This window comes from Hippopotamus amphibius, unplaced genomic scaffold (assembly GCF_030028045.1).
Source record: "Hippopotamus amphibius kiboko isolate mHipAmp2 unplaced genomic scaffold, mHipAmp2.hap2 scaffold_156, whole genome shotgun sequence".
Lineage (NCBI taxonomy): Eukaryota > Metazoa > Chordata > Mammalia > Artiodactyla > Hippopotamidae > Hippopotamus > Hippopotamus amphibius.
Genome location: NW_026648307.1, coordinates 2,356 through 19,061, shown reverse-complemented (window position 1 = coordinate 19,061; position 16,706 = coordinate 2,356). Strand labels below are relative to the sequence as shown.

At 42.1% G+C, this 16,706-nt stretch overlaps 1 pseudogene; it reads left to right on the top strand.

Moving 5' to 3' along the window:
* Positions 1 to 15,738: 15,738 nt before the first annotated feature.
* On the top strand, positions 15,739 to 16,256 carry LOC130843086 (leptin receptor gene-related protein-like; annotated as a pseudogene).
* Positions 16,257 to 16,706: the final 450 nt, after the last annotated feature.

Below are 16,706 nucleotides of genomic sequence, written 5' to 3'. Positions count from 1 at the left end.
CAAAGAAACCCCAAAGTGAGCAGAAGGAAAGAAATCGTAAAGATCAGAGCAGAAATAAATGAAAAAGAAAGGAAAGAAACCATAAGAAAAATAAATAAAACTAAAAGCTGGTTCTTTGAGAAGATTAACAAAATTGATAAACCATTAGCCAGCCTCATCAAGAAAAAAAGGGAGAAGATGCAAATCAACAGAATTAGAAATGAAAAAGGAGAAGTCACAACGGACACCTCAGAAATACAAAACATCATGAGAGACTACTACAAGCAACTATATGCCAATCAATTGGATAACCTGGAAGAAATGGATACATTCTTAGAAAAATACAATCTTCCAAGACTGAACCAGGAAGAAATAGAAACCATGAACAGACCAATCACAAGTACAGAAATTGAGGCAGTAATTAAAAATCTCCCAACACACAAAAGCCCAGGACCAGATGGATTCACAGGCGAATTCTATCAAACATTTCGAGAAGAGTTAACACCTATCCTTCTCAAACTCTTCCAAAATATTGCAGAAGGCGGAGCACTCCCAAACTCATTCTATGAGGCTACCATCACCCTGATACCAAAACCAGGCAAAGATGTCACAAAAAAAGAAAACTACAGACCAATATCACTGATGAATATAGATGCAAAAATCCTCAACAAAATACTAGCTAACAGACTGCAACAGCACATTAAAAAAATCATACACCACGATCAAGTGGGGTTTATCCCTGGGATGCAAGGATTCTTCAATATACGCAAATCAATCAACGTGATACATCATATCAACAAATTGAAGGATAAAAACCATATGATCATTTCAATAGATGCAGAAAAAGCTTTTGACAAAGTTCAACATCCATTTATGATAAAAGCTCTCCAGAAAATGGGCATAGAAGGAAATTACCTCAACATCATAAAAGCCATATATGACAAACCAAAAGCCAACATTGTTCTCAATGGAGAAAAACTGGAAGAATTCCCTCTAAGAACAGGAACAAGACAAGGGTGTCCACTCTCACCACTGTTATTCAACATAGTTTTGGAAGTGTTAGCCACAGCAATCAGAGAAGAAAAAGAAATTAAAGGAATCCAAATTGGAAAAGAAGAAGTAAAATTATCACTTTTTGCAGATGACATGATACTATATATAGAAAACCCTAAAGACTCTACCAGAAAACTGCTAGCACTCATTGATGAGTTTAGTCAAGTAGCAGGATACAAAATTAATGCACAGAAATCTCTTGCATTCCTATACACTAACAACGGAAGAGCAGAAAGAGAAATTAAGGAAACTCTCCCATTCACCATTGCAACCAAAAGAATAAAATACCTAGGAATAAACCTGCCTAAGGAGGCAAAAGATCTGTATGCAGAAAACTTTAAGACATTGATGAAAGAAATCAAAGATGACATAAACAGATGGAGGGATATACCATGTTCCTGGATTGGAAGAATCAACATCGTGAAAATGACTGTACTACCCAAAGCAATTTACAGATTTAATGCAATCCCGATTAGATTACCAATGGCATTTTTCACAGAACTAGAGCAAGAAATCTTACGATTTGTATGGAAACGCAAAAGACCCCGAATAGCCAAAGCAATCTTGAGAAGGAAAAATGGAGTTGGTGGAATCAGGCTTCCTGACTTCAAACTATACTACAAGGCCATAGTGATCAAGACAGTATGGTACTGGCACAAAAATAGAAAGGAAGATCAATGGAACAGAATAGAGAACTCAGAAGTAAGCCCAAACACATATGGGCACCTTATCTTTGACAAAGGAGGCACGAGTATACAATGGAAAAAAGATAGCCTCTTCAATAAGTGGTGCTGGGAAAATTGGACAGCAACATGTAAAAGAATGAAATTAGAACACTTCCTAACACCATACACAAAAATAAACTCCAAATGGATTAAAGACCTACATGTAAGGCCAGACACTATCAAACTCCTAGAGGAAAACATAGGCAGAACACTCTTTGACATACATCAAAGCAACATCCTTTTTGACCCACCTCCTAGAATCATGGAAATAAAATCAAGAATAAACGAATGGGACCTCATGAAACTTAAAAGCTTTTGCACAGCAAAAGAAACCATAAACAAGACTAAAAGGCAACCCTCAGAATGGGAAAAAATAATTGCCTATGAAACAACGGACAAAGGATTAACCTCCAAAATATACAAGCAGCTCATGCAGCTTCATACCAAAAAAGCAAATAACCCAATCCACAAATGGGCAGAAGACCTAAATAGACATTTCTCCAAAGAAGACATACAGATGGCCAACAAACACATGAAAAGATGCTCAACATCACTCATCATCAGAGAAATGCAAGTCAAAGCCACAATGAGGTATCACCTCACACCAATCAGAATGGCCATCATCACAAAGTCTGGAAACAACAAATGTTGGAGAGGGTGTGGAGAAAAGGGAACTCTCCTGCACTGTTGGTGGGACTGTAAGTTGGTACAGCCACTATGGAAAACAATTTGGAGGTTCCTCAAAAAACTACAAATAGAACTACCATATGATCCAGTAATCCCACTCCTGGGCATATACCCAAAGAAAACCATAATCCCAAAAGAAACTTGTACCATAATGTTTATTGCAGCACTCTTTACAATAGCCAGGACATGGAAGCAACCTAAATGCCCATCAACAAATGAATGGATACAGAAGATGTGGCATATATATACAATGGAATATTACGCAGCTATCAAAAGGGATGAGATGGAGCTATATGTCATGAGGTGGATAGAACTACAATCTGTCATACAGAGTGAAGTAAGTCAGAAAGAGAAAGACAAATATTGTATGCTAACTCACATATACGGAATCTAAAAATGGTACTGATGAACTCAGTGACAAGAACAGGGAAGCAGATACAGGGAATGGACTGGAGAACTCGAGGTATAGGAGGGGGCGGGGGGTGAAGGGGAAACTGAGAAGAAGCGGGAGAGTAGTACAGACATATATATACTACCAACTGTAGAATAGTCAGTGGGAAGTTGTTGTATAGCGAAGGGAGTCCAACTCGAGGATGGAGGATGCCTTGGAGGACTGGGGTGGGGAGGGTGGGGGGGAATCGAGGGGGGGGCGTCAAGGAAGGGAGGGAATATGGGGATATGTGTATAAAAACAGGTGATTGAACCTGGTGTACCCCCAAAAAAAATAAAATAAAAAAAAAAAAAAAAAAAAAAAAAAAAAAAGGAAAACAAAGCAACAAAACTTTACCTGAGAAAGAAAATATAGGTGAAAGCAAAATACTCAGTGGCTGGTTTATATGTATTACAAAAAAGAAAAAGACAAAAGACAAAAACACAAAGACAGAGATGGTTCTGTGAAAGCAAACTTCTGGCAGGATTCTGAAGAGAAGACGAGACTGGGCAGGGTGAGCCAGGCTAGGAGTGAAAAGGAAACAACGACAGACAACAGACAAGAGGTGGACTTTATGAGCATCCTTACTGCAAGTACGTGAAGATGAAGACTGAATGAATAAACACCTGCAAAAATAACCTGAAACCAGAGCGAGTCAAGAAGGAAGAAAAGCAGGAGTAGCCCTATGAACCACAAAAGAGATGCTGTATGTTGCACAGAAGAAGATACACCAAACCTTGAGTGAAAGCTGTGTTTTGCAAACATTTAAAGCACAATTAACCCTACTCTTACACATAGTCTTTGTTAGATACCCTATCTTTTCATATTTTGTCACATTCCACATACAGGTGTTATCATACAGTGATATCATACACACTTGCAAAGGAGGATAAAATGAAGAAAGAACTGCAAAAGTGAACTTAAAGCAGATTTAGTCAAGAAAAAAGAAAGCAGCAGTAGCCCCATGAAGCACAAAAGAGATGGGGTTCACTTCTAAACCTTGCAAAAAAGGACACATCAAACCTTGATTGACAGCTGTGTTTTACAAACTTTCAAGAACAATTAGTTCTGCTCTTACACAGTCTTAAAAGATAGAAGAGAGAGAACAGTGCCCCTGCTCTTACTGTCAAGTAGCATAACCTTGACCCCCAAACCAGAAACAACACATAGAGAAAAAAATAAGAGACCAATATCAACACATATGAACACCGCACGGGAAGAGTCAACTGAATCCAGCCATGAATGTAAAAGAGAATGTGTGTGACATGTGGATTCTCTTCCAGGAATATAGTTAGTTTAACAGAACGAAATCACTGTAACTCACAGCATTCATGGCATCAAGGAGGGGAACTATATGAACTTTGCAAAAAAATGCTTTAAAAAACCCTCTACCTAAAATCCATTTCCAGTTTATGTTAAAAACCCAGGAAAATGGACCAGAACCCTATGGTCCTTGCCCCCCATGTCCTCTGCCTGCCTTTCATCTTTCAAAAACCTGTAGTCAAAGAATAATTTTCATCAGAGGAGTGAGAAAATGCAGAAAGAAAGAAAACAGTCAAAGGAGACCAAATAATAAGAGTGTAGTCGTTACCATAGCCAAGGACTTTAAGTTCCCTCTCAAGGGCTGCAGATAATATTCTGAGCCATAGCCTGGAAGATTGTGATTGACATGTACACACTAATGTGTATAAAATATAAAATATACACTAGTGTGTCTGTCTTAGTGTTTCAGCATCTGCAAGACAGCAAATGCTGAAACGCCCACCAGGTGGAGACATTCACTCCATGATGACCAGGCTGGAGCCATGACAGAAGCTGCCAGGACTCCAAGCACTGGCTTGAAGAAATAGAAACAAATCGACCCCGGAACTGATGATTAACGGTACATAAGACAAACACGAGGACGTTCGTAAGACCACCAATGACCGATGTCGCAAAGACTGTCAGAGCTGACTGCTGTTTTGCATGTAGCCCCCTCCCTCAGCCTATAAAAGCTCTTGCCCACTGATGGGGGTGCGGGGTGAATAGGAGTGGATAGGAGTCCGCCCTCCCCACTGGTTACCAGCGTCCAAAATAAAGCAAACTTTGGGATTCCCCTGGTGGTCCCGTGGCTTAGACTCTGCACTCCCAGAACAGGGGGGCCAGGTTCGATCCCTGGGGGGGGAACTAGATCCCCCATGTGTGCCTCAACTAAGACCCGGTACAGCATAAAGAAATAAACACGTGCATACACACAGAAAAAGTAAAGCAAACTTTCTTTTCCAACAACCTTGCCTCTTTCTCAGCTTTTGAGCGGTGAGCAGCTGGACCCCACTTTTGCTTACACCAGCCAACAAGTAGGTTTCTGGTATGATCCTTAGGAATTTCTATGTATAGTTCGATGTCATATGCCATCAGTGACAGTTTTCCCTCTTTTCCAATTTGGATTTTTTTTAGTTTTCTTCCCCTGATTGCTGTGGCTAGGACTTCCAAACCTATGTTGAATAAAAGTGGAGGGGGACTTCCCTGGTGGTCCCATGGTTAAGCCTCCACTCTTGCACTACAGGGGACATGGGTTCTATCCCTGGTCAAGGAACTAAGATCACACATGCTGAGCAGCACAGCCAGAAAGAAATGAAAGAAAGAAAGAAAGAAAGAAAGAAAGAAAGAAAGAAAGAAAGAAAGAAAGAAAGAAAGAACAGAGGAAGGAAGGAAAGAAGGGAGGAAAAGAAGAAAAAGTGGACAGAGTGGACATCCTTCCTCTTCATCTTAGGGAAAATACTTTCATTTTTTCATCATTGAAAATGATATTTGCTGTGCATTTTTTCTATATGGCCTTTATTTTGTTGAGGTAGAGTCCCTCTATGCCCACTTTCTGGAGAGTTTTTATCAAAATAGGGTGTTCACTGGGATACCAAAATGTACACTCTAAATATATGCAGTTTATCTTATGTTAACTGTATCTCAATAAATGTTCTTAAAAAATAAATAAATAAATAAGTAAAACAGTAAAAAAAAAAAATGGGTGTTCAATTTTCGCAAAATCTTTCTCTGCATCTGTTGAGATGATCATATGGGGAAGAATCCTGGATTCTTTACCCCTCACTCTCTCCATATCCTAGAGTTCTGACAGGCTTGGCCCTGGCAACCTTTGCTGCAGTGCTTGCACCTGGACAAATGTCTTCTTGAGCAGCAGCCTACAAAGAAACTACAAGAGACTAAACATGACAAATACATGCACAGTTAGGGCAAATTATGAACAAGATACAAAGAGACCAAAAACCCAGCTGCCACTTCTGAGGTGGAGAACAAGAGCAGGGTCCTGGTCAGGACGCACCCCCAAGGGGGCGGGCAGACCACGCCAGCCACGCCTCCAGCCCCACCCCTGGACCCGCCCCACCCTCCCACATCTCAGGGGCCAGCTCCTTCCCCCAACAGACAGCAGACAAGGGGCTCTCTTCCTCCTGTCCCTCCCTCCTGCTGCACCACGAGCCCCAGGAAAGCCTTGACTGAATTTCTCGTCTTTCCTTGTATCAATGTCTGTTCACTAAGGCGTCCAAGAACCCTGCTCGGTCATATACTCTTCTGGGTTCCGCACACTCCTAGGTTGGCCCCAGCCTCCATATCATCCCCTCCTCCCTCCCTGCGTTCTAGATGCTTCGGCCCCCAATCCCCACCCCTCCCTGGGCCCTGCCTCCTTTGCAGCCTCCACTGTGGTCTCCATGCGTTTCCCCTCTTCACACATCTCAGCATCTTGCAAAGTCAGCTGAAGGACGATTTCGACTTTGGAGGTGGACATCAGCTTTCCTGCAGGGCTTCCCCAGATGCTGGAGGCCCCTCCCAGACCCGCTCGGAGAGCAATCCTGCCCTTCTGAGCCTGGTCCCAGCTGGACCCTGGAACGCCCGTCCTCAAGTCCTACGCTCTAGTCCTCACGCCAAGCCCGCACTTCATTGGCCTCTTCACGTCCCTGGGCTGCAGTCCAGGAACGCTTTTCGGACACCCTCCTGCTCAAGTCCCTTCCTTTTTGTACGTTTTAAAATAAAGATTTCTTTTACTGTCTACAATTCTTGACTGCTACTTTCCCTTTACAATTCTTTCAAAATGTGCCTCACGCTGGTCAGAATGACAGTCATCAAACAGTCTCGAATCCATAAACGCTGGAGAGGCTGTGGAGCAATGGGAAGCCTCCTGCACTGTTGCCAGGGCTGTGAAGTGATACAGCCACGATAGAGAACAGTATGGAGGCTCCTTAAAAAACTAAAAATAGAACTAGCTTATGAACCAGCAATCCCACTCCTGGGCATAGACCCTGAGGAAACCACAATCCAAAAAGAAACATGTACCGCAATGTTCACTGCAACACTATTTACAATAGCCAGACATGGAAGCAACCTAAATGCCCATCCACAGATGAATGGATAAGGAGGATGTGGCCCATACACACACTGGAATATTACTCTGCCATGAAAAGGGACAAAATTGAGTTATTTGTAGGGAGGTGGATGGACCTAGAGTCTGTCATACAGAGTGAAGTAAGCCAGAAAGAGAAAAACAAATACCATACGTTAATTCATATATATGGAATCTAAACAAATGGTACTGATGAACCTAGTGACAGGGCAAGAAAACACATGCAGAAGTAGAGAACAGACATGAGGACACAGGGTAGGGGGCGAAGGGGAAGGTGGGACGAAGTGACAGAGTAGCATAGACATATATATACTACCAACTGTAAAATAGATAGCCAGTGGGAAACTGCTGTATAACAAAGGGAGTTCAACTCCATGATGGACGATGCCTTAGGGAGCCTGGACGGGGAGGGTGGGGGGGAGACCAGGGAGGGAGGGAATACGGGGATATGTGTATAAACACAGATGATTGAACTTGCTGTACCTCAAAAAAAAAAAAAAAGTAAATTAAAAAAAAAACAGCTAAAGAATGACCCAGATTGCAGAATTCGAACATTGGTCTGGGCCTGGTAAAAGTATTTTTTAAAACAGCTAAAGAATGACCCAGATTGTGTAATTCTTGCCTTCGTCCGTGGCTGTGCAATGCCTATGCCCATTGAAACACTGCTATGTTGTGCTGCACACATCCTAGGTACAAGAACTTTTTGTATAAAAACTAAAGAATGACCCAGATTGTGTAATTCTTGAAGGGCTCTTTGGTTGGAATTGCCTAAGCATATTGAAACTGTACTGTGTTTTGCTGCAAACATTCTAGCTACAAGTAGTTTTAGTAGAACAGCTAAAGAATGTCCCAGATTGTGTAATTCTTGGAGGGCTCTTTGGCTGGTAAGTTACTCAGCCCAGTGACTTACTGCTGTTTTTTTTTCTTTGCAGCAACAGTTTATCGAGTGGTGTCATATTTGGTTTCACACCCTCATTCGCCAGATCCACTGCCTCTGTGAAAAGGTCACATTGCCTTCCGTCCCAGGATAGAAATTCAGGACTGCATTCAAAGGAGCAGTTGCACCTCAGATTTTATCATGGAATTACTTACTTTGTTTATCAAGGACAAGGCAATGGAAATTCTAACAAGGATGGTGATTAAATTCCTCACAGAGATGGTAGTGAATTTTATAGAAGAAAGATTAATGATGCATGGAACACAGCAGGCTTTGACACCCTTTCACTGGTTGGTGACATGTGCTGTCACAGAGATGCTGCTATTTGTACTACTCAAGAAAGCTTCAGTGGTCTACAACCGGTTGGGCATAAATTGTCTACAAAAGAAGGTCATATATGTCTTTAAAAACATGTTTTGTCGCCAACCGGCAGAACTCACAGATGTCACTGTGGTTTAATTTCTATGTATACATATCTGTTCAGTATCTATGCTATCCTTAGGAAATCTGAGAAGATAAAATAATGTATTACTGTATAAGAGGAGCCGTCATGGAGGGATGTTGACAGCAGAGATTTTGGATTGCGTATGGATTAGAAATCCCAACTCCGCCCGCTGAAGAAGGCCATTTGAAGAAGACTGACTTGAAAGCAGGGAAATGTCTCTAACATGATGATCTTGATGGTCAGAAGACACTGATTACTATGTTGGCTTCTTGTGGTTCTTAAAATGCCGTTTCCGCAAACACGCGAAAAAGTTAGAAACCAAACCTTTGCTCTCACCGGCAACATCCTAAACGTGCCCTCCTCACAATGAATAGACTTGACCCTGGACAAATAAAGGATTCCCGACCTGTACTGTGGTCTCACGCCTGGTTCTGTGCTGATCTTTTTCTTTTGCTTGGGGGAGTCTCCAGCTGGGCTCAGAGCAGGGGAGGGGCCCGATTGTAACTGAGCAGGACTCTAGGAGGCCTCCGCAGTATAGCCCCCCACCTATGAACTTGACCTGCCTTTTCTGTGTAGAAATCTTGGTTCCAAAAACCAATTTATGGGCTTCCCGTAGTCCAGTGGTGAAGACTCTGTGCTTGCCCTGGCAACTGGGTAAATGCCCCAGTGGGCACTCTGAGGCCCCTTCCACCTTGTCTGTCTGGGCAACATTCGGTTCCCGTCTGAAGATTTTCCACTTTGGAAATCCCACGTGTAAGGTGCCACTTGGACTAAGGTCACAGGCTTAACGGGACTTGGAAGCAGCCACTCTGAGCTTTATGTTGTCTCCTTTTCCCCTGGTATAAGGCTTCGATCAGCTGGCGAGGTCTGGTTTGTGTCTGGTTCATGCAAGTCTAGTCAAAAATAGGAAGCACTTCTTGGATTCCATCTAACAGTCCCCTAGGAAACAGTTTTGCAGACTGCTCGACCTACAGTTAGAAACCTATAAATAAGCAATAAATGGTTTAACACCATGTGATCACAATTTTCTGTAGACTCTGGAGAAACCTGGTTGTGATGAATCTCTTTTGAAATTTCAAAACTGGTTACTTTTCCCAGAGCAGTTAGAGAAAGCTACTTTGACAAAATACTTTGTGGTTTTTTTGTTTGTTTTCTTTTGTTTTGTTTTTTCAGAACACTGACCCTGAGAGAACAAAAATATTCTTAGGAGAAAAGTCGAAGTCTATCAGGTCCTTGAAGTACAAACACAGCCCATGTTGCCTGGGGCATGAGGCTTGGGTTAATTAGAGAACTTAAAGTGAAGGTGGGGGAGGGCAGGTGTGGGAGGAAAGAAAAACAAGGCTTTTGACCTCAAGTGTGTCAGTTAGACTATTGTCACCACTGTTCATAAAGTGATAAGCTTAATTACACTGCCTGGTTCATGCAAGGGAAAAAGATGACACAGTGAGATCTGTTTGCCCGTGTGTAGGTTTGTCTGGGTATGTGTCTTTGTCTTTGGATAATATTAGTGAGGTTCATTGGTAAATGAGCTCTATTGAATTGACTTGAAGAAAAGTAAGCGCTTACAAATAAAATATTTCTACATCTGGAAAATATTCACTATTAACTCAATATCTGGTATAGAAGTCAGTTGTTTGTCATTTAAGTATGCAAATTAATACAGACATGTCTTTAGAGTCATCTACAGAAGTAAGTCATCAATGTTAAAATATACTTAATGTACTTAATGTACAACTTAATGTACAGCTTTCATTGTACCTAGGTACTTTTAATGTTTTCATGTACAACTTTCATTGGACCTAGGTAGTTTTAATGTTGATGACTTAATGGACAACTTAATGTACCACTTAATGTACAACTTTCATTGGACCTAGGTACACTGAGTGTCAATGAAGTCATATCTGTTGCAAAATTTGTCAGCAAGAAAATTAACTCAGTAGGATGATCTTGTCATAGGTCATAAACTAGAGATCAATGGTAGACAAGCTTTTAGGTAAGCTCTCTCAAATGATGTTTTGTGTTTCTGGATTCTTAGTATTTTAAAAGTTGAGAGTTTTGCCACATTAAGTAAAATGATGAGAATTCATTGATGATCGACATCATTTTCAGATAAAATAGTGAAACATTAACTGCTGAACACATCTATGAATACTCAACCTCTGCCTTCTTCAGAAAAACCACTAAATATATTTGGGTTGATTGAACACATATCTTGTACCACATTCGAGAAAAATGGTGTTATGAAAAAAATGTATGTATTAAGAGTTATAAAACACGATCTGGTTTTGAAACACCATTTAATTACACATTTCTTGGTTTTGTAAAGGTTTCAGCGGTTAAAATTGTACTATGTATTTACCGCTAAGATTAAACGATAAGGGAAGCATTTCACTATGTAAAGGAAGCAAGATACGTGTTGTTGGCAGAAGAAGGTATAGAAACTAAAAATATGCTTTGTTGAGAGATAAAAGGAGAACAATTTTTCCCTAAAACTTGCTAATTTTGGATGGACAAAAACAAGGAACACATCATATAGAAACAGAAATTGATAAAAAGTTTTTAAAAGGGGCGGGGCTTTAAAAAGCATTTTGTACAGTGAGGATCAATGCAGATTAACTAAATGAGCTAAATGAACTTTATTATTAACACGAAGCTGGTAGAAGACTGAAATTTGGTTTTCTCTCTCTGCAAGAGAACAAAGATTTCCTGGAATACTGAGCTGCCTGTCACTCCCGATAGGAAGTTTCTTTTTCTAGCTAACTTTCTGAGTTTTCCAGAGGACCCCTGAGGCATCTCAGAGAGAAATATTAGATTAACTAGCATTACTTGGTATGTGGAAGTGCTTAAAAATCATTGTCAAATGAATGATAAGCCTTCTCAGGGTATCCTGGGATTGATGTTATTAATAGAGATAGTCTAAAAATTATGGAATTCCTACAATTCTGGTATGTCCTGAAATTACCAAGTCATAATTCTGGTGATTGTAACCAAGTTTCTTTATGGCTTACCTTGTGACCAGCTGTTTCATCAGGGCTCTCATTCTTTCTGTCATTTAGAGATAGGTATTGTTGTACTCTGATGCTTTTACAAAAGTGTTTCACCTCCGAGAAGATTCACAAGTAAAACCATTTTGACAAGCACTGGTCTCTGAAAAATGTCAGATTCTACCACTGCACTGGGTAAGAAATGTTAAAATCCTATAGAAAACCTGATGGCTTCATAAAACTGCTTAACAAGAAAGACAGCTAGTAAACTAGTAAACATGTTTATCATATTTATGGGTTTCTTGTCTGGAATATTACTGGTTTTGATCTGTGATTTCCAGATATAAGGAAGCCCTTGCCCTCAAGCTACTTATGATACGCAACAATGGAGTAAATTACCTCTGTGAGTAAAATTACAACATGTTTTCTTTTTTCTCTGCTGTGGTTCCTTCAGTAATTAGAGGTTCCTGGGTTCTGAGCAGCCTTATCAGGTAAATAAAAAAGACTGTCTCCTGACATGTGCAGGAATCTTCATATTTGGGGAATGTCCAGAAGAGACAAATCCAGCAAGGCAAAAATCTGATGGCACGCCTTTGGCATGGGTTTCCTAAGCCTGAAAGGGGATTTTTGTTTTTTTGTTTTTTTTTGCAGGCTTTCAGACTGAGACTCTTAAGGAATCCCAGCACAGCCAGTCTGAAAGAGCCCCTATGGTCAGCAGACCAGACTTATTTTAGAAACAAATGAGTCTTGGTTGAATGCTGCTGGATGGAGATGAGGGTCGTTTGTTTAAAGTGATCCTGTTTCAATAGATAGGAAATTCTCATTCTTTTCTTTGAAGTCTGTATTTATGAAAGTTATTGTGCTAGACACACTTTTGCCCTGATGGTCAGGAGAAAAAAAGAATTATCAAGTGGTGGTATCGCAGAGGATAGCTACTCACGATGTGTCACGACCTGCTTGAAGTCTGTTGCTAAAAGCACATGTACAATGCTTGTGGGACAACTGGATACAAATGATTAAATGGATGGCCTACAACACGTCTCCCCAGTAACATCCTTCTGAGCCTGTTCATGATGTCTCATTCATTTTCCCCCAACGTGGAGAACTACACAGAAAAGCAGCCTAGGACCGAAGAACATGAATGGATCCGGAGCAGGGAGCAGGTCCCCCCTGGCAACCTCAGGAAAGTGTATTGATTATCAATGCTGTTTATGGAAATATTTACAATCCAAAGGGGAAAGTGATGAAAAAATATTCATAATTGAAGTATGGGGAAATCCTTCTGGCTTACACATGATTACATTTACACTTTAGGCTAACCAAAACAGCCTGCTTGTGGCCTGTTACACACGCGTTGTACATCTGCCTTAGCCATGAAAAAATTATTACATAAAAAATAAAAATAAAAATAAAAATAAAAATGGAATAGCCGTGGTTCAGACATTCAAAGTTGAGTTAAATGGGCATTGTGGATGTGGGTTCAGACACATTCCGAATATTACTGAAAACTTGAGTTGTCTAAACCTTATTAGACTTTAGGACACCATCAGCCATTGTCAAAATGATATCTGCTGGCAGCTGCCACCTGCAAGGTTATGATCTCAAGGTCTTCTTGGTACTATGAAACCTTTCTCCTACTTTAAAAACAGGCATGGCAAATGAGACAGCTCAAGCTATAGCATCCCAGCCAAAGACCACTTCCTTAATAAAGATATATGAAAAGGAAATTTTCCAAAACTCATTTTCCTGGTTGCCACACAGAATCAGAGGACCCTTTTGAAAAATATGACAAAATGTATTTTACCCATTATCCCCATTGTAATATGTCTAATAGTTTTCAAATGTCTGTCCAGGTGCTATGACAAAGCAATAAGAGGCAAACACAAATTTCCCAAGAGCAAATATGGATGCTAAACTTTGAACTCGAGATTACTTCCAACACTGTGTCCATTCCCAAATCAGGTAGGACCACTCCTGAAGGAATTGTAACTGAGCAGGACTCTAAGAGGCCCTCCCAGAATAGACCGCCACCCATGTCCTCCGCCTGCCTTAAGTCTGTAAAAAATCTTTAGTCAAAGAATGAATTGAGTCCAAGTGATGAGAAAACAGACAAAGAAAGGAAAAGAGTCAAGCAAGACAAACGAATAATACTTTAGGCATTACACAAAGTCAAGGATCTTTAAATCTACCCCAAAGACTGTAGATGATATTCTCACCCATGTCCTTTGACCTGTTTTGCGGATACTGAAAGCCCTACCAGGTGGAAGACGTTCACTGTATGCTGCCCTTAAGCACGTAGACCCCAGACCAGTTGGAAGCAGACGTTTGATGATGCTGACTCCCCATAGGCTCCGCACCAACCCATCAGAAGACTGTCCGCGAGCTGACTAGGCCCTGCTCCTTGAACACTACAGGACTCCTCACTACACCCTCCAGGATGGGATACACAGACTCAAAGCCGCTAGTCCACGTGCCTCCTTGGCTTGCAAAGCTAGAAAGGTATTTCTTTCTACGTCACCCGAAACTCTGTCTCTGAGATAAAATTGGCGCCAGGGCGCAGAGGACAAATTCTGGTAACGAGAAGTGGTGGGAACCCAGCAGCAGCGGGAAGGACAGCGCCCTGGTTGGGGCTGAGGGCTGGGCCAGTTTCCTAGGGCAAAACCTGGAGCGGAGTCCTGAGGAGGCGTGTCGGGGGGGAGCAGGGCCGGCGCTGTGGGTGCAGACCTGGGAGCTCAGGGAGGCCGGTTCCCCATCTGAGCGGAGGGGGCAGAGAAGCCTTGGTGGCCTCGAGGGGAGTCGGGGATGCACAGGGCCCTCGCTTCATTGGCCTTCTTCAAGTCCCCTGGGCTGGAGTCCAGAAGCCCTTTTCTGACACCCTCATGCTCAAGTCCCTTCTTTTCTTTAATTTTTAAAATAAAGACTTATTGTATTTTTTACAATGTTTTAAGGCTACTTTCCATTTACAGGTATTTCAAAATATGCCTCACATTGGTCAGAACATCCATCATCCAAAAATGGAGAAACAATAAATGCCGGAGAGGGTGTGGAGAAAAGTGCAGGAGCCCTCCTGCACTGTTGGTGGGAAAGTAAATTGGTACAGCCACTGTGGAGAACAGTAGGGAGGTTCCTTAAAAAACTAAAAATAGAACTACCATATGAACCAGCAACCCCACTACTGGGCATACACCTGGAGAAAACCATAATTTAAAAAGATACATGTGCCACAATGCTCACTGCAGCACTGTTTCCAATAGCCCGGACATGGAAGCAACCTAAATGTCCTTTGACATATGAATGAAGAAGATGTGGCACATATATACCCTGGAATATTACTCAGCCTTAAAAAGGAAGGAAACTGAGTTATTGTAGGGAGGTGGATGGACCTAGAGTCTGTCATACTGAGTGAAGTAAATTAGAAACAGAAAAACTAATACCATATGCGAACACATGTATATGGACTCTAGAAAACTAACACTGATGAACCTAGTGGCAGGGCAGGAATAGAGACGCACAGAAGACACAGTGGGGGGTGGGGAAGCTGGGACAACTTGCGAGAGTAGCGCTGATGTATACATCCTACCAAATGTGAAATAGATAGCGAATGGGAAGCTGCTGCACAGCACAGGGAGATCAGCTCCCTGCTTTGTGAAGACCTAAAGGGGTGGGATAGGGAGGGTGAGAGGGAGGCTCACCAGGGAGGGGATGTGGGGATATATGCATACATATAGCTGATTCACTTTGGTGTACAGCAGAAACTAACACAATACTGTAAAACAAGTATACTCTAATAAAGATGAAAAACAATTTTTTAAAGGTTCCCAATATTCCTTGCATTGTGCGGTGAACACATCCTTGAGCCCATCTTGCAATACGTTGCGCCCTCCCCTCCCCGGCTCCTGTAGTGTTCCTCCCCACCCCGCACTGGCAGCCGCTCCTTTCTTGAATATATCTGTGAGTCTGCTTCTTCCTCGTTGTGTACACTAATGTTTTGTATTTTGCCACATTCCACACGTACCTGATATCATACCTTGGTATCGTATATACTTGAAAAAGGAGGTAAAGTGCAGAAACACCTAGAAAAGTGACCTTAACCCTGACTGAGTCAAGAATGAGGAAAAGGAGTGGCCCTATGAACCACAAGAGATGGTGTTGTACTTTAGACCTGGCAAAAAAGATAGACCAGCCCTGGCAGGAAGCCGGAAGCAGCCGCGGCCCCCGCTCGGGAGACCTGGCTGGCGTTAAAGCTCTCGTGGCGTCATCTTTCAGAGGGGCTATTGGGTGACTTTTCTTGTGCTGGGATGTGCCTTAGAGGATTATGGCATTTACTGGCCCTTGTTTGTCCTGCTGTTCCACGCCATCTCGCCCAGCCCGTAATTTCATTGCCAAAGGAGCGACGTATGACGGCGATGCAACAAGTAGTGCCTGTCGGCAACGGGCGTGTTTTTTTCACTACTGGAATTGTTGTTTCTGCCTTTGGATTTCCTGTTTTTCTTGCTCGTGTGGCTGTGATCGGATGGGGAGCCTGTGGCCTGGTACTGGCAAGGCAAGGCAGTGATTTTGCTTACAATTCAAGGTTTTTTCCTTGTATTTGGAAGAGGAGATGATTTTAGCTGGGAGCAGTGGTAGCATGCGCTTTGTTTTGATAAAATGCATTGAATTTCTTAGAATTCATACTGTACGTAAATGTGTGCCCATGTGGCCTTTTCCTGTGAAATGTAATATGCTGGGTTTTTTTTTACGCCTTTGTAATCATGTTCACTTTAAGGAGGACTACATAAGGAAAGGGTAGTTTTACCCCCAGCCAGTAGACCTCTCCATTTACTCAAGTTGAATTATGCTATTTGTGTAGCTGTTCCTATAGTCACGGTGCTCTTAGAAAATATGTTAACACAGTCTTGTAGACTGTTGCTCCCTCAGTGTGCTGCATCTCCACCTTCCGCCCAGGGGTGTGCCTGGGTGGGCGCAGAGCACCGGAGCTGTCTCAGCTCTGCTCAGGACTGCCGAGATATGCTTGTGGCCCAAAGAGACGGAGGCGGCTCCCTCTGTGTGTTGCAGACTCTTGCTTCTCCAAGCGTG